The sequence below is a fragment of the Heterodontus francisci genome, chromosome 6, assembly GCF_036365525.1.
Source record: "Heterodontus francisci isolate sHetFra1 chromosome 6, sHetFra1.hap1, whole genome shotgun sequence".
In the NCBI taxonomy this organism is placed as follows: domain Eukaryota; kingdom Metazoa; phylum Chordata; class Chondrichthyes; order Heterodontiformes; family Heterodontidae; genus Heterodontus; species Heterodontus francisci.
Window position 1 is genome coordinate 141,492,918 of NC_090376.1, and position 23,128 is coordinate 141,516,045.

Consider the following 23,128-nt stretch of genomic DNA (forward strand, 5'->3'; position numbering starts at 1 on the left):
TTCTGTGTGACCTTATCCTATCTACACCTTCTCCTTTGTTATCTCTTGTCCCACCCCCGCTTTACTTGCTTAAAACCTTTCACATTTCTAATATTTGCCAGTTCTGAAGAAGGGTCACTGACCTGAAACATTAACTCTGCTTCTCTCTCCACAGATGCTGCCAGACCTGTTGAGTATTTCCAGCATTTCTTGTTTTTATAACCAAAATTTCCTCACTATTTTTGGTGCTTCTGAGATCAAAGAAAAGACAGGAAAACTGAAGATATTGGCCTGTAGATTTGGGCAAAAAGTAATTATTGCTGGTTATTCCTTAACATTTATTTAAATGAGGGTCAATGGCATAATTGCACCAAATCTTCAGAAGTTATGCTCACAAAGCACTGCACCTGTTGCTCGGATAAGATGAGTCTGGCAGTACTTTGTAGATTATTGAAACTTGGTAAGAGTTTTTGGAGTTTCTTCTGTGCTTTCTTCCTTCCTAGATATTGTTGAACTTAATCTCATTGCCTATGTGACTTGATCTCGCAGACTATGCCCACTGTGAATTATACTGGGATTATAGGATTCCCAATGAGCATTGCCTTCTTTATTATTATAATGGAGGTGGATCAGCAGCTACAGTGGATGAATGTAAGACAAGTGAGACAACATTTGAGGTAGCTGTCTTCTACGAGATATTACACCCTCTTCCCCCACAGAAAAATGCAGGTCACACAGATCCTATATGGATGTCAATAAGGTGCTTTGCATTAGAAAGGTCCGCTTCAGCAAACATACAATAGGGGAGCTGCACCAGCTGCTATATGAAGATTTGTGACCACTGTTTACTGTGCAGGTAAACTAGGTCTGTGGCTGTGAAGCTCATAACTGTTCTCAAATTTATGCTGCTGGATGATTTCAGACAACCATGAGTGATTTGTACAATATTACCCAGGATGCCATTAAGGTATGTATTTAGGTAACTGACACATTTTTCAAAAGAACCTGGTTGGAGGGCAGGGCAGTGGGGTTCATCCGGTTTGGTTTGTGGCTTTGCTGGTTTCTCCAAAGTGCAGGCTTTAATAGCTGCTTTGTAAGCTCCTACAGTCAATTTCACAACTTTCTGAACAGAAACGGATATCATTTATTCAATGTGAAAATTGTTTGACAGTATGCAAAGAATCCTGCACATCAATACAAGATTTTCAGGAAGTTTCCATGATGTATTCATTCTTTAGAATTCGGCCCTCCCTGAATGCTTCAAGGATACAAATAATGTGAATGGATAGTTTGTTGATGGAAAGGTGTGCCTCTACATCCCTCTGATCTTTGCAAGAGCAGCAGTAGAGAAGCACTTCAACAGTACACATGCCTTTACAAGAATAGCCATTGAGAGGACAATTGGGATTTTAAGGAGCACCTTCATTGACTTGCCAGGTCAGCAGAGCTTTGCAGTATGGTCAAGATCATGTGTTGCACATAGTTGTAGCACAACCTTTCAATCTAAAAACAGCAGGGCACGGATATTCCTGGGGAGGTGGTTCCAGCTTCAAAATGAAGCAGAACAACATGGAAAAGAGTATTAGAACTGCTTAGGGACTACAGCAAGAGGCATCAGAATTCAACTTATAAATTAAATGTTCTCATCATTGCCACCACTGTCACAATACCTTCTTCTCTACCTTCAAATAAATACTCAATCATTCAATCCAATAACCATCCTAGAAAATCACTTCAAACTTCTTTGACAATAAATACTAATGCAAATGTTAATTATCTGGCTGAACAAGTTAGCACAAAACTAATGCTCCCTTTTCAGTATGGTTATCATCTCCAAACATAATTGAGCAAATTATGAATACACATTCTCCTTTATTGCAATCAAGTAATAAGTAAACATAAACCATTCTTATTTCACCTTATAAGGCACGTTCCCCGGGTTCTAAACTTCTCGTATTCTAGGAAAATAGGTGGCTTCGATGCAGTTTGAGGGTCATAATTAGGACAGGTGGTTGATTGCTCTTTGGTACAAAAAGCTAATGGGACTGAGGTGGCCAACCTGTCATGAGAGCTTACTGGTGGAAGGAAGCATCTCTTGAGATTTGCCCCGGGCAGCCTGGTGCTGCCTCCTGCTTGCATGATGCTCTAAAAGGGAACGCTGGATGCTGCTGTTCTGATAATTCCCATGCAGTTTTGACCATTCCGCTGGGGTCTCAATCTGTGTCACTACTGTCCAGTTGGCTGACTGATCTAATGGCTGCTGTCAGATCCTGAAAACCCATGAAACAGCCTTCATGTTGGCCTCAGGGTTTGGAATTCAATATGAAGACTGTTGTCTAATCTCTGCTTTACTGCTACCAGGGAAATGTGTGCTTCTATGGAGAAATTACACCAACACCTTCTCAGCGCAGCTAGGCCAATAAATATAGTCTTGTTAGCAATTCCCACATCCTGTGAATATTTTTTTTATAAAAAGCCAGTTGTATCCTTCCTTCTCCTTAGGGCTGTTAGGCAGCTCTGGAGTTTAAACATCAAAAGAAATTAATCTTCAACAGTCCACTTAGTTATGTAGGTTTCTGAGGCAGAGAAAATGTACAGTATAACAAATAAGAATACCTTTAAGGTGCTAACTGGAAATTGGGAAAGGAAGAAGATGCATGACCAATTAGGAAAGCTGGCAATGGATGCCCAGAAGTTGAACCAGAGCACTGCAGTAAGATAGCAGGTTGTTCCTCCAGCAGTTAACTTGTAACCTGAGGAGAGAGACAGTATGCTTGTTATACTAGTATCACCCAGCTGATAACTTTATATGGACTGAATTTAATTGTGACATGCCCATTCTGCAAACTTACACTCCAGTTTTCATTGTAATTTAATGGGTTGGAAAACTGTTATCATAATGCTTAAGGGGTGATTCCATAAGATGGCACTACCAGCAAGGAACTGCACCAGCTGGAACTCAATCTTGAGAAATCTAGGGAAATGGTGGGCACATATTTCATGTGTTTCTGTGATACACTTTCTGCAAGCATCACACTCTGCTGAGTGCAAAATTACTGATTCACCCAATGATCAAATTTTTGATTCTAATTTATGATTAAATTCTGTGATCTATGAGCGGAGGTCCGCAAGCAGGACCCTGAGCTTCCGGTTTCTTGCCATTTCAACACTCCCCCCCTGCTCTCATGCTCACATCTCTGTCCTGGATTGCTGCAGTGTTCCAGTGAACATCAACGCAAGCTCGAGGAACAGCATCTCATCTACCGATTAGGCACACGACAGCCTGCTGGACTGAACATTGAGTTCAATAATTTCCGAGCATGACAGCCCCCCATGTTACTTTCATTTTTAGTTGTTTTTTCTTTTTTCTTTTTCTCTTTTTTACATTTTTTACAACCCTTTTTTTGCATTTATTTCATTTCATCTTAGTTTGTTCAGTTTGCTTACCCACTGTTTTTTTTCATGTTTGCACTTGCTGCTGTTCAATATTCAGTGCATTAACACCTTATCTGTACTAATGCTTTGTCTTTCAACACACCATTAACATATTGTTTGCGTTTGCTCCATGACCTTTTGGTCAGCTATGTGGCTGTGTCCAATCTACACCTTCTTCTTTGTTATCTCTTGCCCCACCCCCACCTCACTTGCTTATAACCTGTGACATTTCTCATATTTGTCAGTTCCGAAGAAGGGTCACTGACCCGAAACATTAACTCTGCTTCTCTTTCTACAGATGCTGCCAGACCTGTTGAGTGGTTCCAGCATTTCTTGTTTTTATTTCAGATTTCCAGCATCTACAGTATTTTGCTTTTATTTATATACTGTGCCTCGTCACATCAAAATGCCTGGAAATTTCTAGAAATGTGCCATGGGGTCGTTAGAGTAAAATTGCCCCTGCCCCACCATGCCTTCTTTGTTTTCTATGGCTCTGGTGATGCCTTGGTAGCACATCACTCTAATAATGGTGAACCCTATTTTCTGCCTGCCCAGCATCCAGCAGGTGTGAGGCCCAAGTTCTTTATCCAGCACTTTTTGCAATGGTTTCTTTGGCCTCTGAGAAGACAATGTGGTATTGGGCTCCTCCCCCTCAGCTAGGGCCATGATCATATACGGATAACAAGTAGAATTTAAAAAAAAGATTTTTGGAAACCATTTTCAGATGCAGTAATATAGCATTTGTAAAGAGCTCTGGCTGTTACACATTAAGTAAGCCAAATGTCAGTCGATATTGGTTTATGTTTGAAAAAATAATGACTCAATTATTTTGTTCCATATCTCTTGATTTTTAACAGTTTGCCTCTTGATTTATTAGACGGCGAGTTTGCTCTCATCCCAATATTCCTGTTTCCAGCAGCATGTGCAAATCAATTGATCCCGGTTTGCATATCAAGCTAGTCAACAACAGAACATTGGAAGGAAATAGAGATGTGTACTGGTTAATTAAGTGTTTAAACCAATGTATTTGAGCAAATAAGAATATGTGTGTCAAGGCATTGTATTATTCCTGAAAGATGGAGGCTAACAAGCAGGACCTATTTTAACTAAAGCCCTGAATTAGTGAGATTGTACTCTTTAATGGATTAAAATAATCACCAGGCCTGCAAAACAGCCCCTGATTGACATGGTCAGCTTACCAGCACTGTTCCCACTTCCTGATCACATTAACAGGGGTACTCTTATTTCAATTAAATTAGTAACTGCAATGAGCCATATTCAATGTGAAGGAACTAAGTACAGCATGTGCATCTGGCTTCCATTATGAAGAGCTACAGAGCTGCAGAGGTACCCAATAAATTGAGGACTCCTGCAGTAGCATTCTGCAAAACTGAAAATACATCATCAGCCTCATAGTGTTCACATCTAGTCATCACACCACAAAACATGCAATGGAAAGGGTGTGGAGATTGATATCAATTATAAAAGGTGTAAGATATGAAGGAGGTTTTGAGAAAGCACAAACTTTATAATGCAGAAAGCATGGCGGTTAAGGAAAACCTCATCAAGGTATTTAAAACATTAATTTGCATAGGTAAGGTAAACCCAGAATAGTACTTCAAAGATGAAAAGTAAGACAAGGGAATATGCATGAAGGTTAACAGAAAGTTAATCTTAAATGGATGTTAGAAAGTTTTTTTTTTGCTCTGAGTGATAAATCTTCTGGATTATCTCCCAGGCAGGGTAGTAAAGACAAAACATTAAGGCTGCTCAAAGTGCAGTTGAATGCTATAATAGTAAAGCTACAATACTAAATAGATGAACTTTGATCATCCAAATATCTTACTCCCTCCCTTGATTTTTCTTGGGTTTTGAAAGCTGACATATGTGTGCCTGAGATGGGAAAGTGTTCCATTCTCCAGGGACATTGTCCCTCAATTTGATGAGCACAGAAGAGAGGAGGAAATAACAATGAGCACAGTTGATGGAAAAAAGAAAAACATACAAGGGCTAATATTCCGTAACTTTTCAGCAGACCTATTCGATAAATGATTAGGTTCTTTTCATTTATTTATGGACCGCGAATAGCACAGATACAGTGAAAGCCCTGTGATATAGTAACTGCAGCTGTATACAATCTTTTGCACATATATCTTGCAGTCAGCTTTTTCTTTGACAAACACTGGCCTATTTGCAGAGCCCCTACCAAGGAGTTGCAATAATCTCCATAGATCATTGAAACATGTCAGGGTATTCAAATCTGTACCAAGAGGAAAAACAGGTTCCCAGCGCTTTTTCATGCAAGATGCTCAAATGAGGTGGAACACCTGAAAGGTTATGCTGCAGGGCCTGAAGGAAAAGAAACATGTGTTACATGTCATAGCAATAGATCATGACTGGCAACAATTTAATATGTTCACGGTAGAGTAATGTGGAAGAGATAGCAAGTCGGTTGAAACACTTTGAGGAAACCAAAGGTCAAATAAATACTAATTCTAACTCCATCAACCAAGTGATTCCTACATAATGAATATCACAGTTGGAAAGTCAAATGTGGATTGAGGCAGGAACAGTATGCTCAGATCTGTTAAAATATAGTTGTTTCTTTTTCATTGTTTTTTTGGAAGATCCACTTTGTAAACTGAATTTTGCACTTCAGATGATGATTTATTTTTGACTACCCACAGAGATTATTTCTGGGCAATTCATCTCTGAATGCTTCAGGTGTACTAGTCAATTTAAACAAGAGAGACTAAGAAATGCTTTCTTTACAGGGATGAAATAAATTTAAATATATGCCTCAAACTGGAATAGATCTGCCAATCATAACACAGTATATAAAAAAAACTTTTAGCTGTAAAACATTTTTGATAAGAATTTATCGTCATATTAATTGGCTCGTTCGATGGCCACTTGTAATCAATGGCTTTATTAACATTAGCTGACATGTCTGAGATTCCAAACTGTAACTAATCACTCGGAATGGTCGGATTCAGTGGTCCCAGCCAGACATCTAACTAGGTAGGTTTGCAAATTCTGCAGCCTCATTTTCAGTAAATCCACCAGGAAAACATTTGTGTAAAGAAAGAAAGACTTGCATTTATATAGTGCCTTTCTTGACCTCCGGATGTTCCAAAGCACTTTACGGCCAATTAAGTACTTTTTGAAGTGCAGTCACTGTTGTGATATAGGAAATGTGTCACCAAATTTCTGCACAGCAAAGTTCCCCAAACAGCAGTGTGATAATGACCACATCATTTGTTTATAGCAATGTTTGAGGGAGAAATATTGGTCAGGAAAACCAGGATAACTCTCCAGCTTTTCTTTAAACTAGAGCCATGGGATCTTTTGCTTCCACATGAGAAGAAAGATATTGTATTATCTCTTTCTAGATGAATACTAATAAAACTGAAGGGCAGGCATAAAGGTTGAACACAGAGCTTTAATGGAGACTTGTTGCTTCAGCTTACACGTGCTACAAGAGAATTGAATCATGTGATATTGCATCACTTCCTGTAACGACATACACATTAGCATAAACATATATTTCAATGATTATATTTAACATACTAACAAATAACTGCCACACCAGAAGGCGGGGACTTGGTATAATGCCTCACTCTAAGGATGGTTCCTGAAGCAAAAGCATTGCTGTGGTAGGCTTTAACTTTCACTGCCAGTTGGTACACAGTGTTATGGATGAGCTACCTTTATAAACCCTGTCTGATTTTCAGTTCCATTCGCCTCAAGCAAAGGAAAAATCAGGTGGAGTGCATAAAGGGGTGGTCAATCCAGAATACTGAGTTTACCACTGTTACCAGCTGAAACAGGCCCAGGATGACAAGGTCAATTAGATAGACAGGCTAGAGCTTAACACAAGTCAAGTTTATTCGCAAATAACAGCTGTGTATTTAAGTGCAGCAACCAACAAGACAGTAACAGCGATTGCTTTCCAGCTTACACCTTCTCAGTCTCAGTTCCTTCCTCTCCAAACTCCTTTTCCCAACTGAACTATTTCCCTGCCTTTTACCCTTACAGGCAGGGAGTCAATCCTGATTCAAGGCAACTAAGCTCAATGATTACTTAAAACTATACCATCTTGCCTTCGTCATTCGGACATTTGATGTAACTTAATAAAAGCTATACCCCATCGCAGATACAGTGCTCTCAAATGCCTGTAGCTCACATATTGTCCCTCTCTTACAACCACCGAGTGGTGAAAGTGGAATGAAAATAGATATAGCACTTTCAACATTGTGAAACATCCTTAAACACTTCACAGAAATGGAGGGGGGGGGGGGGTGGTGGTGGGGGGCGGGGTGGGGGTGGGGGGGAAGACCTTCACAGAGGAGTTAAGAAAAAGTTAGGGGTAGTGACTGAAGAGATTTCTGAAGAGGTTGGTACTTGAAAATGAGTAGAGTTGTAGCAAAATGGAGAAATCTAATTCTGAAGATCATGAGCCTGGAGACTCCATGTTTTGTCACAAAACAGACACCAGGGCTGAAATTTAACGCCAACCCAGAGAGCTGGATGGTGGCAGGGTGGGAGGCTGGGGGGGAGGGGGGTGGTGGTGAGTGGCGTAAAATGGAGCGGGAGACTCCAGGAGGCCTTCCCCACCCGCTCTCACCTCCGTCCCACTTTACGTAGGGCAGAGGGGGCAGAAAACAGGCCGTCTGCCCCAGGCCAATCAAGGTCCTTAAGTTGCCAATTAACGGCCACTTGAGGGCCTTTGCCCGCCTCCACAGGGATTTTACTCGTGGCAAGTGGGCATCCTGGAGCCGGGTAAGGATACCCGGTGCAAGTTGGTGACCTCTCAGCGTCCTGGGGAGGGGGGGCCCTGATATTCGGGCACAGGGTGCACGATAGAGGGCCGCCTCCGCTTCCCCAAACACCCCAGGACCCAAGATGCCCCTCTTCCCCGCAAATGACCACCCTTGCCTTGCCAGGGCACGACCAATTCCCCCCGGCAAGGCAACTCAAATTTACCTGCAGTCCTGGCTCCATGTCCTCGGCTGGGCTGCAGTCCCAGCAGTGGCCACCATTCCCAGCAAGGCGGAAGCGGGTCCACCACCGAATTTTAGGTCGGTGGCCAGCTCCCATCCGTCCCATGTAGAATCCAGCCCCAGCACTCATTTGGAATTCAGAGCTGTTTCATCAAAGTGCAATGCAAGCAGAAATTAATCCCGATGAAACAAAGTTTATTTTTTATTTTTATTTTTTTAATTTAGAGATACAGCACTGAAACAGGCCCTTCAGCCCACCGAGTCTGTGCCGACCATCAACCACCCATTTATACTAATCCTACACTAATCCCATATTCCTACCACATCCCCACCTGTTCCTATATTTCCCTACCACCTACCTATACTAGTGACAATTTATAATGGCCAATTTACCTATCAACCTGCAAGTCTTTTGGCTTGTGGGAGGAAACCGGAGCACCCGGAGAAAACCCACGCAGACACAGGGAGAGCTTGCAAACTCCATACAGGCAGTACCCAGAATTGAACCCGGGTTGCTGGAGCTGTGAGGCTGCAGAGCTAACCACTGCGCCACTGTGCCGCCCACAATTCAAATTTACGCCACAAAGTTCTTTAAATCTCGAGTGCATTACTCATGATTCATAGGTTGTTTGTATTCGAGGACTATTATTTAGTTGTTGATTGCTTAAAGGTTATTCCATAAATTTAAAAAAGTTAAAATTTTTAATTAAACTATATTTTACATCAGAGGAAAATATTCCTCAAAATTGCTACAAAATAAGAAACTGTGCATAATATACATAGTTCTATTTTTTCTATGATATTTTATGGTATTCCTCCAAAAAGTCTTATAGAGGGCTGAATTTTATGCTGCCGCAGTGGGTCGGATGGTGGCGTGGTGGCGGCGTAAATTTGTATGGGAAGCTCTGGGAGGCCTACCCACCCTGCTCCTGCCTCCGGTCAACTTTACGATGGTCGGGCGGGTGGGTGGGGGGGGTGGGGGTGGTAGCTGCAGGAAACAGTCTGCCCGCCCGAGGCCAATCAAGGCCCTTAAGTAGAGACTTAACGACCACTTAAGGGCCCCTGCCCACCTTCACGGGTATTTTACCCGTGGCAAGCAGGCGTGCTGGGGACATGAAAGGCAACTCAGCGATAGCTGCCAGACTTTCCATGTGCTGGGGGAGGGGTACATGGCAGTCAGGCACAGGGTGCCCAATTGAGGGCCGCCCCTGCCTCCCAACCCACCCCCGGAAACTAAGATGCCCCCCACAAACAACCACTCCAGCCTCACCAGGGAAGGACTGATCTCCTTGGTGAGGCAAGCCCAGCTTACCTTCCCTCCTGGCTCCATGGCGTCAGCTGGGCTGCAGTCCCAGCAGTGGTCACCATTCCCGGTGGCGCTGCTGGGACTAAGAGCTGCTGGCCCGCTGATTGGCCGGCAGCTCAATGAGGTAGGCCCTCCTCGCTCAAGTGGGTGGAAGTCCTGCCTCGGGACAATTAAAGCCCAGGGACCCGTAAAATGTGGGACGGATCCCCAGGCTAGGTGGAAGCAGGTTCGCCACCGACATTTACGTCAGTGGCGAATTCCCATCCGCCTAAGGCAAAATTCAGCCCAGAGTGTTTGTTCTCAAATAATGATGAATATAAGCAACTCTGAAACAGCCAAAGTAAATGTATTTGATAGATTTCCCTGGTGGATACTGTATTATTCTGGCATAAATATTTATTAAAATACTTCCACAGTAATGAAACAGTTTTTCATGTTGTTGACTTAACTGTAAAAGAATCTTTTGTACAAAATTTCAACTATTTCATTGAAGCAATGGCATTGGAAAAGTAAAAATGAATGTAACAGCAAATTTTTCATCCTGATCATGCAGAGTTCAAAACTGATTGCTGCACCAACAAAAGACAGATGTAAAAACACAATTAGCATACATTATAATACTGTAAAGAAAGAACAAAATGTCATTTACAGAATGATTTTCACAACCTCAGTGTTAATTTTATATGAATTGCATTATATGCAGGTGGTGGGCATTAACTGGAGATTCACTAGTGCCCCTATAAAAAGGAACAGACTGGAACTGTAGTCTCTGAATTAGCTGGTGCATGTTTGTAATATGCATTGCTGGAAATTGTAATGATCGAGGTTGGAGGAGTGCATTGTCTCCCTCTGGTCCCACTACTCCACTGGTCACAACATATATTTAAAAATATTTTAACCAGTTATGGATATGGCCAATTATATACTTTTATCTATCCGTTTCAGAATACAAATCCACCAGCAAGGTTTTTTTAATAAATAAGAAAATTATTAATTTGTTATAAAACCAGACTTATTCAATGAAGATGCAAAGCTTATGGCCACACAGACTGAAATATGAAAGTATAAATATATTCCCTTATAAATAACCCAACACACACACACACATACACACATGCACGCCGGTTAAAGAAAAAATAAAGAAACTTTCTCTGCAGAGATCAACTTTACAAAAACAAAAATTCTTTGGTCAAATACTTGTTAATTCTTGAAGAAAAAGAAAAAACATAGGATATGAAATTTTCCAGGTGACTTTCGGCCTGACGTCCAGGTACACGTAGACAGTTGTCACCGGGCTCTTTTTGGAGCAGTTCTGTTCAGGAGATGTTGAGGAGTAGTCTTGCAGGCTTTTCAGGAGAATTGCTGCATCAATGGGTTCAGCTATCCCACTGGATTCTCAGGGTTTCTCAAAGAGGTGGAATAGGATGTGTTGGGTGACTTCTCTCTTACCAGGATACACACCAACTGCCCATTCAACACGAAACCAAAAACCCCTGAGCCATAAATCCAGAATTGTGACTTCTCTGTAAACAACTTTTAGTTTCTTTTAGTTTCGGTGACTGCAGCGTGGATAGCAACGGAGGTGCGTGAACGGGCTTACAGCTGTGAAGTCAATTTCAGCGTAAGTTTAAAAGTGAATTCCCTTTTGTTTTCGGAGGACCAGGGGACTGCTGGGTAAGGAAAAAGGTATATATTTGTGTGGTTTAGAATCTCTTTCTTTTAGTTTCGGTGACTGCAGCGTGGATAGCAACGGAGGTGCGTGAACGGGCTTACAGCTGTGAAGTCAATTTCAGCGTAAGTTTAAAAGTGAATTCCCTTTTGTTTTCGGAGGACCAGGGGACTGCTGGGTAAGGAAAAAGGTATATATTTGTGTGGTTTAGAATCTCTTTCTTTTAGTTTCAGTGACTGCAGCGTGGATAGCAACGGAGGTGCGTGAACGGGCTTACAGCTGTGAAGTCAATTTCAGCGTAAGTTTAAAAGTGAATTCCCTTTTGTTTTCGGAGGACCAGGGGACTGCTGGGTAAGGAAAAAGGTATATATTTCTGTGGTTTAGAATCTCTTTCTTTTAGTTTCGGTGACTGCAGCGTGGATAGCAACGGAGGTGCGTGAACGGGCTTACAGCTGTGAAGTCAATTTCAGCTTAAGTTTAAAAGTGAATTCCCTTTTGTTTTCGGAGGACCAGGGGACTGCGGGGTAAGGAAAAAGGTATATATTTGTGTGGTGGCTGTACCCGAGACACTACACGTGTAGTGTCTCCCACCCACCCTCCTCCTCTAACCATAAAAAAAGGACTCTGGTGTGTTGATAAGGTAAGCTTTTTATTTAGGAAGTTCTGTCCGTTGGATTGCTAACCTAACAAGTTTTGACTTTTTGTTTTTTTTGGTTTTTCAGTAGATTTGTTGGGAATTTGGAATAGTGGGAATGGAGGTTAAGGCAGTTGCATGTTCCTCCTGCAGAATGTGGGAGGTAAGGGTCGCCAAGAGTGTCCCTGCTGACTGCATCTGTGGGAAGTGCACCCAACTCCAGCTCCTCGAGAACCGCGTTAGGGAACTGGAGCTGGAGCTGGATGAACTTCGGATCATTCGGGAGGCGGAGGAGGTTATTGAGAGGAGTTATGGGGAGGTAGTCACACCTCAGGTAAAAGAAGTAGGTAGATGGGTTACCGTCAGGGGAAGGAGAGGGAACCAGCAGGCAGTGCAGGGATCCCCTGTGGCCGTTTCCCTCAACAACAGGTATACCGTTTTGGATACTGTTGCGGGGGACGACTTACCAGGGGTAAGCAATGGGGTACAGATATCTGGCACAGAGTCTGTCCCTGTTGCTCAGAAGGGAAGGGGGAAGAGGAGCAGAACATTAGTCATTGGGGATTCCATAGTTAGGGGAACAGATAGGAGGTTCTGTGGGAACGAGAGAGACTCACGGTTGGTATGTTGCCTCCCAGGTGCCAGGGTTCGTGATGTCTCGGATCGTGTTTTTGGGATCCTTAATGGGGAGGGGGAGCAGCCCCAAGTCATGGTCCACATAGGCACCAACGACATAGGTAGGAAGAGAGATGGGGATTTAAGACAGAAATTTAGGGAGCTAGGGTAGAAGCTTAGAGCGAGAACAAACAGAGTTGTTATCTCTGGGTTGTTGCCCGTGCCACGTGATAGCGAAGCGAGGAATAGGGAGAGAGAGAAGTTGAACACGTGGCTGCAGGGATGGTGCAGGAGGGAGGGTTTTGGTTTCCTGGATAATTGGGGCTCTTTCTGGGGTAGGTGGGACCTCTACAAACAGGATGGTCTTCACCTGAACCAAAGGGGTACCAATATCCTGGGGGGGAGGTTTGCTAGTGCTCTTCGGGGGGGTTTAAACTAATTCAGCAGGGGAATGGGAACCTAAATTGTAGTGCCAGTGTACAGGATGTTGAGAGTAGTGAGGTCAGGGATATGGTTACAAGGACGCAAGAGGGCACTGGCAAGCAAGAACCTGGTTTAAAGTGTGTCTATTTCAACGCCAGGAGCATCCGGAATAAGGTGGGTGAGCTTGCAGCATGGGTTGGTACCTGGGATCTCGATGTAGTGGCCATTTCGGAGACATGGGTAGAGCAGGGGCAGGAATGGATGTTGCAGATTCCGGGATTTAGATGTTTCAGTAAGAACAGAGAAGATGGTAAAAGAGGGGGGGGGTGTGGCATTGTTAATCAAGGAGAGTATTACAGCGACAGAAAGGACGTTTGAGGACTCGGCTACTGAGGTAGTATGGGCTGAGGTTAGAAACAGGAGAGGTGAGGTTACCCTGTTGGGAGTCTTTTATAGACCTCCGAATAGTTCCAGAGATGTAGAGGAAAGGATAGCGAAGATGATTCTCGACAGGGGTGAGAGTAACAGGGTAGTTGTTATGGGGGACTTTAACTTTCCAAATATCGACTGGAAATACTATAGTTCGAGTACTTTAGATGGGTCAGTTTTTGTCCAGTGTGTGCAGGAGGGTTTTCTGACACAGTATGTAGACAGGCCAACCAGGGGCGATGCCACATTGGATTTGGTACTGGGAAATGAACCCGGCCAGGTGTTAGATTTAGATGTAGGTGAGCACTTTGGTGATAGTGATCACAATTCGGTTAGGTTTACCTTAGCGATGGGCAGGGACAGGTATATACCGCAGGGCAAGAATTATAACTGGGGGAAAGGAAATTATGATGCGATTAGGCAAGATTTAGGATGCGTAGGATGGGGAAGGAAACTGCAGGGGATGGGAACAATCGAAATGTGGAGCTTATTCAAGGAGCAGCTACTGCGTGTCCTTGATAAGTATGTACCTGTGAGGCAGGGAGGAAGTTGTCGTGCGAGGGAGCCGTGGTTTACTAAAGAAGTTGAAGCGCTTGTCAAGAGGAAGAAGAAGGCTTATGTTAGAATGAGACGTGAAGGCTCAGTTAGGGCGCTTGAGAGCTACAAGCTAGCCAGGAAGGATCTAAAGGGAGAGCTAAGAAGAGCAAGGAGAGGACACGAGAAGTCATTGGTGGATCGGATCAGGGAAAACCCTAAGGCTTTCTATAGGTATATCAGGAATAAAAGAATGACTAGAGTTAGATTAGGGCCAATCAAGGATAGTAGTGGGAAGTTGTGTGTGGAATCAGAGGAGATAGGGGAAGTGTTAAATGAATATTTTGCGTCAGTATTTACAGTAGAGAAAGAAAATGTTGTTGAGAATACTGAGATTCAGGCTACGAGGCTAGATGGGATTGAGGTTCACAAGGAGGAGGTGTTAGCAATTCTGGAAAGTGTGAAAATAGATAAGTCCCCTGGGCCAGATGGGATTTATCCTAGGATTCTCTGGGAAGCTAGGGAGGAGATTGCAGAGCCTTTGTCCTTGATCTTTATGTCGTCATTGTCGACAGGAATAGTGCCGGAAGACTGGAGGATTGCAAATGTTGTCCCCTTGTTCAAGAAGGGGAGTAGAGACAGCCCTGGTAATTATAGACCTGTGAGCCTTACTTCGGTTGTGGGTAAAATGTTGGAAAAGGTTATAAGAGACAGGATTTATAATCATCTTGAAAAGAATAAGTACATTAGAGATAGTCAGCACGGTTTTGTGACGGGTAGGTCGTGCCTCACAAACCTTATTGAGTTTTTCGAGAAGGTGACCAAACAGGTGGATGAGGGTAAAGCAGTGGATGTGGTGTATATGGATTTCAGTAAGGCGTTTGATAAGGTTCCCCACGGTAGGCTATTGCAGAAAATACGCAAGTATGGGGTTGAAGGTGATTTAGAGCTTTGGATCAGAAATTGGCTAGCTGAAAGAAGACAGAGGGTGGTGGTTGATGGCAAATGTTCATCCTGGAGTTTAGTTACTAGTGGTGTACCGCAAGGATCTGTTTTGGGGCCACTGCTGTTTGTCATTTTTATAAATGACCTGGAAGAGGGTGTAGAAGGGTGGGTTAGTAAATTTGCAGATGACACTAAGGTCGGTGGAGTTGTGGATAGTGCCGAAGGATGTTGTCGGGTACAGAGAGACATAGATAGGCTGCAGAGCTGGGCTGAGAGATGGCAAATGGAGTTTAATGCGGAAAAGTGTGAGGTGATTCATTTTGGAAGGAGTAACAGGAATGCAGAGTACTGGGCTAATGGGAGGATTCTTGGTACTGTAGATGAACATAGAGATCTTGGTGTCCAGGTGCATAAATCCCTGAAGGTTGCTAACCAGGTTAATAGGGCTGTTAAGAAGGCATATGGTGTGTTAGCTTTTATTAGTAGGGGGGTCAAGTTTCGGAGCCACGAGGTCATGCTGCAGCTGTACAAAACTCTGGTGAGACCGCACCTGGAGTATTGCGTGCAGTTCTGGTCACCGCATTATAGGAAGGATGTGGAAGCTATGGAAAGGGTGCAGAGGAGATTTACTAGGATGTTGCCTGGTATGGAGGGAAGGTCTTACGAGGAAAGGCTGAGGGACTTGAGGTTGTTTTCGTTGGAGAGAAGGAGGAGGAGAGGTGACTTAATAGAGACATATAAGATAATCAGAGGGTTAGATAGGGTGGATAGTGAGCGTCTTTTTCCTCGGATGGTGATGGCAAACACGAGGGGACATAGCTTCAAGTTGAGGGGTGATAGATATCGGACAGATGTGAGAGGTAGTTTCTTTACACAGAGAGTAGTAAGGGCGTGGAACGCCCTGCCTGCAGCAGTAGTAGATTCGCCAACTTTAAGGGCATTTAAGTGGACATTGGATAGACACATGGATGAAAATGGAATAGTGTAGGTCAGATGGTTTCACAGGTCGGCGCAACATCGAGGGCCGAAGGGCCTGTACTGCGCTGTAATGTTCTAAAAAACTCCAAATGGTTCCATAGTCCATAAGGCTTCTTGCCTAAGGAAGGAAATTCTTATCTCAGAGGGGATGCAACAGAGGTTCATGGATTGATTCCGAGGATGGAAGGCTTAATCTGTGAGGAGAGATTGAGTAGAAAAAGCCTATCTTCTCTGGAGTTCAGAAGAATGAGAGGTATTCTCATTGAAGCATAATAAATTCTTAGAGGGCTTGACAAGGTAGATGCGGAAGGCTGTTTCCCCTGGTTGGAGATTCCACAACTAGGGGCCATAGTCTCAGGATAAGGGACTGGGCATTTAGGTCTGAATGTGGAAAAATTTCTTCATTCAGAGGGTTGTAAATCTTTGGAATTCTCTTCCCCAGAGAGATGTGAATGCTTAGTTGTTGGGCATATTCAAGCTTAAGATCAATATATTTGTGGACACTAAGGGTATCAGGGAATATGGGTATATGGTGGGAAAGTGAAATTGATGTAAAAGTTAAGTCATGATCTGATTGAATGGCAGACCAGGCTCAAAGAGCTGAATGGTCTATTCTTGCTCCTATTTCTTATGTTCTTATGATGTAGCCAGATGTAAACCGTAAACCGTTATTTTACAGTTGTTATTTGAAAAAGTGAGTAACATTTGTAGCAAATCTCAGACCATTCTAACAATTAATTAAACACCCGTTTATGTAGACAATATAATAAAATACATCACACTATCCTTGCTAGAATATGACATTTTGACAACATGCTTACTCTAGACCTGATTGATGTCATCTTAGAATGAAGAATTGTTCACACCCTTTATGGTCTTTACCAAGCCTTCTTAACTGACTACAGACATTGTGCAAAAATCTGAAATAAAAACAGAAAATGCTGGAAATACTCAACAGGTCAGGCAGCATCTGTGAAGAGCGAATGAGTTAATGTTTCAGGTCGATAACCTTTCATTAGAACTAGGAAAAGTTAGAAATGCAAACATTTGAAGAGGAAGAATGTGCAAAGTTTTGAGGAGAAGGCAGAGAAAAGGCACTAAGTGAATTGTTCATTCAGAGAGCCGGGGAAGTCATGATGGGCTGAATGACCTCCTTCTGTGCTGTAACAATTCTGTGATTCTGTAATAGGCTTTACATGAGTGAAGGGAAGAGTGAAAAAAAGAATAAGAGGGAAGGTCTGTGATAGGGTGGAAGACAGGAGAGATTAAATGACCAAAAAGTTGGTGGTGAAAGGCCAAAGGAAATGGGAATGGGACAAGGAAAGAATTAAAAGATGTGTCTCGAAGAGCTGCGAATGGGAGAATGATGAACAGTTGTCATCCAAAAGCAAAAACAAGAGAAAAACAAGATTAAGGCTGAAACATGCAAAGAAAAAGGAAACAGAATGGGGGCAGAGATTGTAGTCTGAAATTGTTGAACTCAGTGTTGAGTCCAGAAGGCTGTAAAGTACATAATCAAGAGATGAGGTGCTCTTCCTCGAGCTTACAAGGAAATGGCAGAGACATTGAACAGATATCTTGTGTCTGTTTTCCCTGTAGAAGAATTAGAAAATCTGCCAAAGATATTTGAAAATCGAGAGGTGAAAGGGACGAAGGAATTTAAAACAATCACCATCACTAGGGAAAAACTGCTGGGAAAACTATTAGACCTAAAAGCTGACAAGTCCCCAGGACCAGCTGGGCTGCATCCGGGGGTCTTAAAAGAAGTGGCTGCAGAGGTAGTGGAGGCTTTCATTATAATCTTCCAAAATTCCTTAGATTCTCGAGGGGCCCCAGCAGATTGGAAAAAAGCAAATGTAACACCTTTGATAGCTAAATTTGCCGATGACACCAAGATAAGAAGGAAAATAAGCTGGTCATGAGCAGGTAAAGAGTCTACAAAAGGATATCGATAGGTTAAGTGAGTAGTTAAAAAATTGCCCGATGGGGCTGAATTTTATTCTCCCATCGCTGGGAGCAGTGGCGGTGAAAAAAATGGCGGCCTGCGCGCAGGGGCCGTGCGCCGCCATGCCGCCATGATCTAGCGTATGACGGCTCATTTCCATATGCAGGGCAGTTCGCCCACCACCAATCACATGGTGGGAACGGGCTCTGTGATGCTGGCAACAATATCAGCTGCTTCTGCGCAGGCGCTGGTGCCATTTTTAAAGCGCTGCCAGACCAGTACAGAGAGTTCAAAGTTCAACTCCGGAATCCCCCACCTCCGCCGCACTACACTGCACATAAACGTGTGACACCCCTAATTCACTGAAAATAAATGGTAGCCCCACTCCCCCCTCCCGACCCACCCACCAAAAAAACCTTAAATTAATTTGTTGGCCTCTCCCCACACCAATTACACAAAGTGCAGAGGTCACCCCTTCACCCCCTCCCACCCGCCAACTAGAAATGCAGAATTGACCCCGTTCCCCCCCCACTACACTCAAAATCCTAAGCTTGCCCACCTTGGTGGCACTAGCTTTCCCTTGATGGGAAAGTGAAGGACCGTGAGTGCCGGCCGTCATGTGGAAGATTGCGGACAGCCGGTAAGATTGTGGAGAATGTAATGTTACTTTATTCATGTCCTTTATTTCAATATTTAAAGTTAGGTCCCATCGTCGAGCAGTGGGGGGGGGGTGCCACCACGGAACCTCGCCACCATTGGGAAGATCAGGCTTGGAAATCCTGGTGTTGGGCCCCGTGGAGGGCCGGTGTCACTGCAATCACTCAGCACCACCCCACCCCACCTCCCCCACCTCCCCCCTAACCAAAGTCGGGAGCTCAACAAAATTCAGCCCATGGAGTATATTGTGGGAAAATGTGAATTTGTTCACTATGGCAGGAAGATTAGAAAAGTTGTATACTATTTAAATGGAGAGAGATTGCAGAACTCGGTGGGATCTGGGTGTCCTGGTACAAGAATAACAAAAGGTTAGTATGCAGGTACAGCAAGTGATTAGGAAGACAAATGGAATGTTGGCATTTATTGCAAGGGGAATTGAGTATAAAAGTAGGGACGTTTTACTGCAGCTGTACTGGATCTTAGTGAGACCACATCTGGAGTACTGTGTACAGTTTTGGTCGCCTTATTTGAAAAAGTATATAATTGCATTAGCAACAGTTCAGAGAAGGTTCACTCGACTCATTCTAGGGCTGAAGGACTTACCTTATGATGAAAGATTGAACAGGTTGGCTTACACCCATTGGGGTTTAGAGAATGGAAGGCAATCTTATTGAAACATATATGATCCTGAGGGGATTTGATAGAGTGGGTACTGGGAGGACATTTCCTCTTGTGGGGGAGACTAAAACTGGGGGACAGTTTAAGAATAAGCGATCTCCCTTTTAAGACGGATATGAGGAGAATTTTTTTTTCTCAAAGGGTCGTTATTCGGTGAAATTCTCTTCCTTAGAAAGCAGTGGAGGGTAGGCCATTGAATTTATTCAAGGCTGAGTTCGATAGATTTTTGATAGACAAGGGAGTGAAGGGTTATGGGGGGCAGACAGGAAAGTGGTGTTGAGACCACAGCCATGATCTTATTGAATGGTGGAGCAGGCTCCAGGGGCCAAATGGCCTACTCCTGCTCCGATGTCCTATGTTCCTATGTATGTTCAGCTCCATTGGAATACTGCAGGACGCCAAGGACAGAGAGGTCAGCGTGAAAGCAACGTGGAGAATTAAAATGACAGGAGACCATAAGTTCAGGGTCTCGCTTGCAGATTGAACAGAGGTGTTCCGCAAAGCCGTCACCCAGTCTGCGTGAGCAGCAAATAGAGTACACTAAATTGAAAGAATACTTGTAAATTGCTGTTTCACTTGGAAGAAGTGTTTAGGCCTTGGACGATGAGAAGAGAGAAGGTAAATGGGCAGGTGTTGCATTTCCTGCGCTTGCATGGAAAGGTGCCGTGGGAGGGGGAATGGGTGTTGAGGGTGATGGAAATTTGGACCAGAGTGTCACGGAGGAAATAGTCCCTTTGGAACACCTCAATGGCAGGGGAAGATGTGTTTGCTGGTGGCAGCAGCTGGAGGTGACGGAAATGGTGGAGGGACTTTGGTGGCTAAACTTTACACTTTATGGGCTGAATTTTGTTTGCGCGCTGCCGAGGGGATGGCGACCTGCATACACATGTCATGTGCCGTCATGCTGCCGCGATCTTCAGCCCGGCAGCTCATTATAATATGCAGGGCGGCTGCCCCCGACCCCCGCCCCAGTTACATGGCGGGGGTGCCCTCGGCGAGACCATCAACGTCATCCCTGTTTCGGTACAGGCACTGGTGCTATTTTTGAAGGGCTGCCAGGCCTGTGTTGGAAGATCAAAGTTGATCCTGTCCACCCACCCCACAAACTGTCAAAAGAAACTTTGACCGAACCCCAACTTCACCAGAAAAGCCCAGATTACCCCTTTTCCATCCCAACTGCACTAAGTGCAGAGTTGACTCCTTCCCCCAACCCACTACACTGACAATGCAGAGTTGAACCCTCCCCACTTCACCACAAATGCAGAGGTCCCTCCTTACCCACTTCGGTGGCACCAGCTTTCCCTGGACGGGAAAGTGAAGACGCGGGAGTGCCGCACATCGCTCGGAAGATCTGGAACTGCCAGTATGATTGCTCCTGCTTCCAATTTAATGTATTTAAATTGGTGATTTTATTATTCATATCTAGGTCCTGCAGCCGGGAAGATCAGGCCCGGTATTCCTGACGTTGGGCTCCATGGCGGGCTCCCGCTTGCTCCGATTTTCCGGCTGCCCCACCATGGAGCCTGGTGTCGGGAACTCAACAAAATCCAGCCCTATCTTTCTGTTTTCTAATTAGGCATGAAGCCAATCGTTTGACTGCTGACCCTTTCCTGTCAGGAATTGGTCCTTAATCAATTGGTTAATGTCCCTTTGAGTTGGATGGCCAAGAAATGATAGGAACATTAGTAAGTCATTTAGCCCTGTCATTCAATGGGTCCTCAGCAACTTAGCTGCATATACTTGTCTTTGTCCCAAATCTAATAAGGACAGAAGAACTAGGAGCAGGGTTAGCCATTCCAGCCCCTCAAGCCTGCTCCGCCATTCAATACGATCATGGCTGATCTCATTTCTGCCTCAACTCCACTTTCCTGCCCGTTCTCCATAACCCTTCAGCTCATTACTAATTAGAAATCTGTCTAATACCTTTGGTCAATTTCAGATTAAAATTAACAATTGATCTAGCATCAATTACTGTTTGCAGAAGAGAGTTCCAAACTTCTACCACCCTTTGCGTATAGAAATGTTTCCTGATTTCACTCTTGAAATGTCTGGCTCCAATTTTTAAACTATGTCCCCAAGTTCTAGATTCCTTAACCAGCGAAAATAGTTTCTCTCTATCTATCTTATCTGTTCCCATTAATATTTTGAAAATTGGATCAAATCACCCCTTAGCCTTCTAAATTTCAGGGAATACAACCTTTTTTAAAAATCTTACATCATAATTTAACCCTTGGAGTCCAGGTATTATTCTGGTAAATTAACATTGCACTCCCTTCAAGTCCAATATATCCTTCCTAAGGTGTGATGCCCAGAATTGCTCACAGTACTCCAGGTATGGTTTAACCAGAGCTTTATATAGCTAAAGCATAACATCTACCCCCTTGTATTCTAGTCCTCTAGATATAAAGGCCAGCATTCAATTAGCCTTTTTGATTGTTTTCTGTATCCGTTCAGGACATTTTAATGATTTATGATCTATATACCTGGTCTCTTTGGACCCCAAGTCTCTTTGTCCTCCAATGTTTTTAGCTTTTCACCATTTAGAAAGTACTATGTTCTATCCTTTTAGCTCGAAAGTGGATGATCTTACATGTGCCTACATTAAAATCCATTTTCCATAATTTTGCCCATTCATTTAATCTATCAATATCTCTTTGTAATTGTATGCCTCCATCTATACTGCTCACAATATTGCCTATCTGTGTCTTTCTATTTCATCATCTATGTTATTAATAAATACAGTGATTAGCTGAGGCCCCAACACAGATCCTTCCTGAATACTACTAGTCATATCCTGCCAATTAAGGTACCTGCCCATATCCCTACACTATCTCCTGCCACTCAGCCAATTTCTGAACCTTGCCTTCAATTCCATGAACTTCAACTTTAGCTACCAGTCTCTTATTAGGGGCTTTATCAAATGCCTTCTGGAAGTCCATATAAATAACATCCATAAACATTTCCCTGTCCATTACTTTAGTCACCTCTTCAAAAAAAATCAATCAGGTTCATCAGGCATGAACTACCTTTCACAAATCCATGCTGGCTCTCTCTGATCAGCAAAAAAATATTCAAGGTGTTCTGTCACTATCCTTAATTATAGATCCTAGCAATTTTCTGACAACAGATGTTTGGCTAACTGGTCTATAATTACCCAGTTTACCTCTTGCACCATTCTTAAACAGTGGAGTGACATGAGCAATTTTCCTATCTAAAGAAATGATTCTGAAATCCAGAGAACTTTGGAAGATTACAGTTAAGCCATCTGAATCCTGTTGATTCAGGCACCGTTCCTTTCGATTGGAAAATTGCACATGTTACTTGTCACTTGTCCCTGCCCTACCTTAGTCTAGATTATTTGTATTATTTGTTCCACATTTTAGTTTTTCTTTTCCGATGCAACAACTTATGATAAGCTTCACAGCAAAGCAAAAGTAGCAGTATGACAGTACTTGAATTTGAATATTAATGAATGAATCGCTTAGCTGAAGACAGGAGCGGCGGCGGCTGGAGGACCTGGGCGGAAGCTGATCCGGAGCCAGAGCTATAAACGAGAGCGCGGGGCTCGAGGCCCTCACTTACCTGAAAACAGGAGCGGTGTCAGCTGGCGGACCTGCTCTCACTTGGCGCACGCTGAGACTCCAAAATAAAACTTACAGTGACATCACGGAAAATCTGCAAGGTGATTGGTTGGGTGAGTAGCAGTTGTTAGTGCATTTAAATAGCTTTAAAAAAAAGGGGAAAGCTTTTTTTGTTGAAAAAAACCTCTAGTGATAAGGTGAGTTCTACTAAAGTGTTTTTTTTTCAATTTCGTGTAACTTATTAAGGACTTTAGATTGAAGTGGGTAGAACAAGGCCCCTAGTGTAATTAGTATTATTTAATTAAGGGAGTATCTAA

At 43.4% G+C, this 23,128-nt stretch overlaps 1 protein-coding gene across 2 annotated transcripts in view; it reads right to left on the bottom strand.

The window, feature by feature from the left end:
• The window catches only part of LOC137371040 (uncharacterized), a 40,577-nt gene extending 17,706 nt beyond the window's left edge, over positions 1-22,871 (bottom strand). Inside the window, exons 1-2 of one of the 2 annotated variants that reach the window (XM_068032945.1) lie at positions 22,813-22,853; positions 2,596-2,732 (exon numbers count right to left, since the gene is read on the bottom strand). The gene's annotated coding sequence lies outside the window, so the exon portion shown is untranslated. Of the gene's footprint in view, positions 1-2,595; positions 2,733-5,475; positions 5,764-22,812 lie in introns of those variants that run through there. The other variant, XR_010975174.1, reaches the window with a different exon arrangement.
• Between the last annotated feature and the right edge of the window lie 257 nt (positions 22,872-23,128).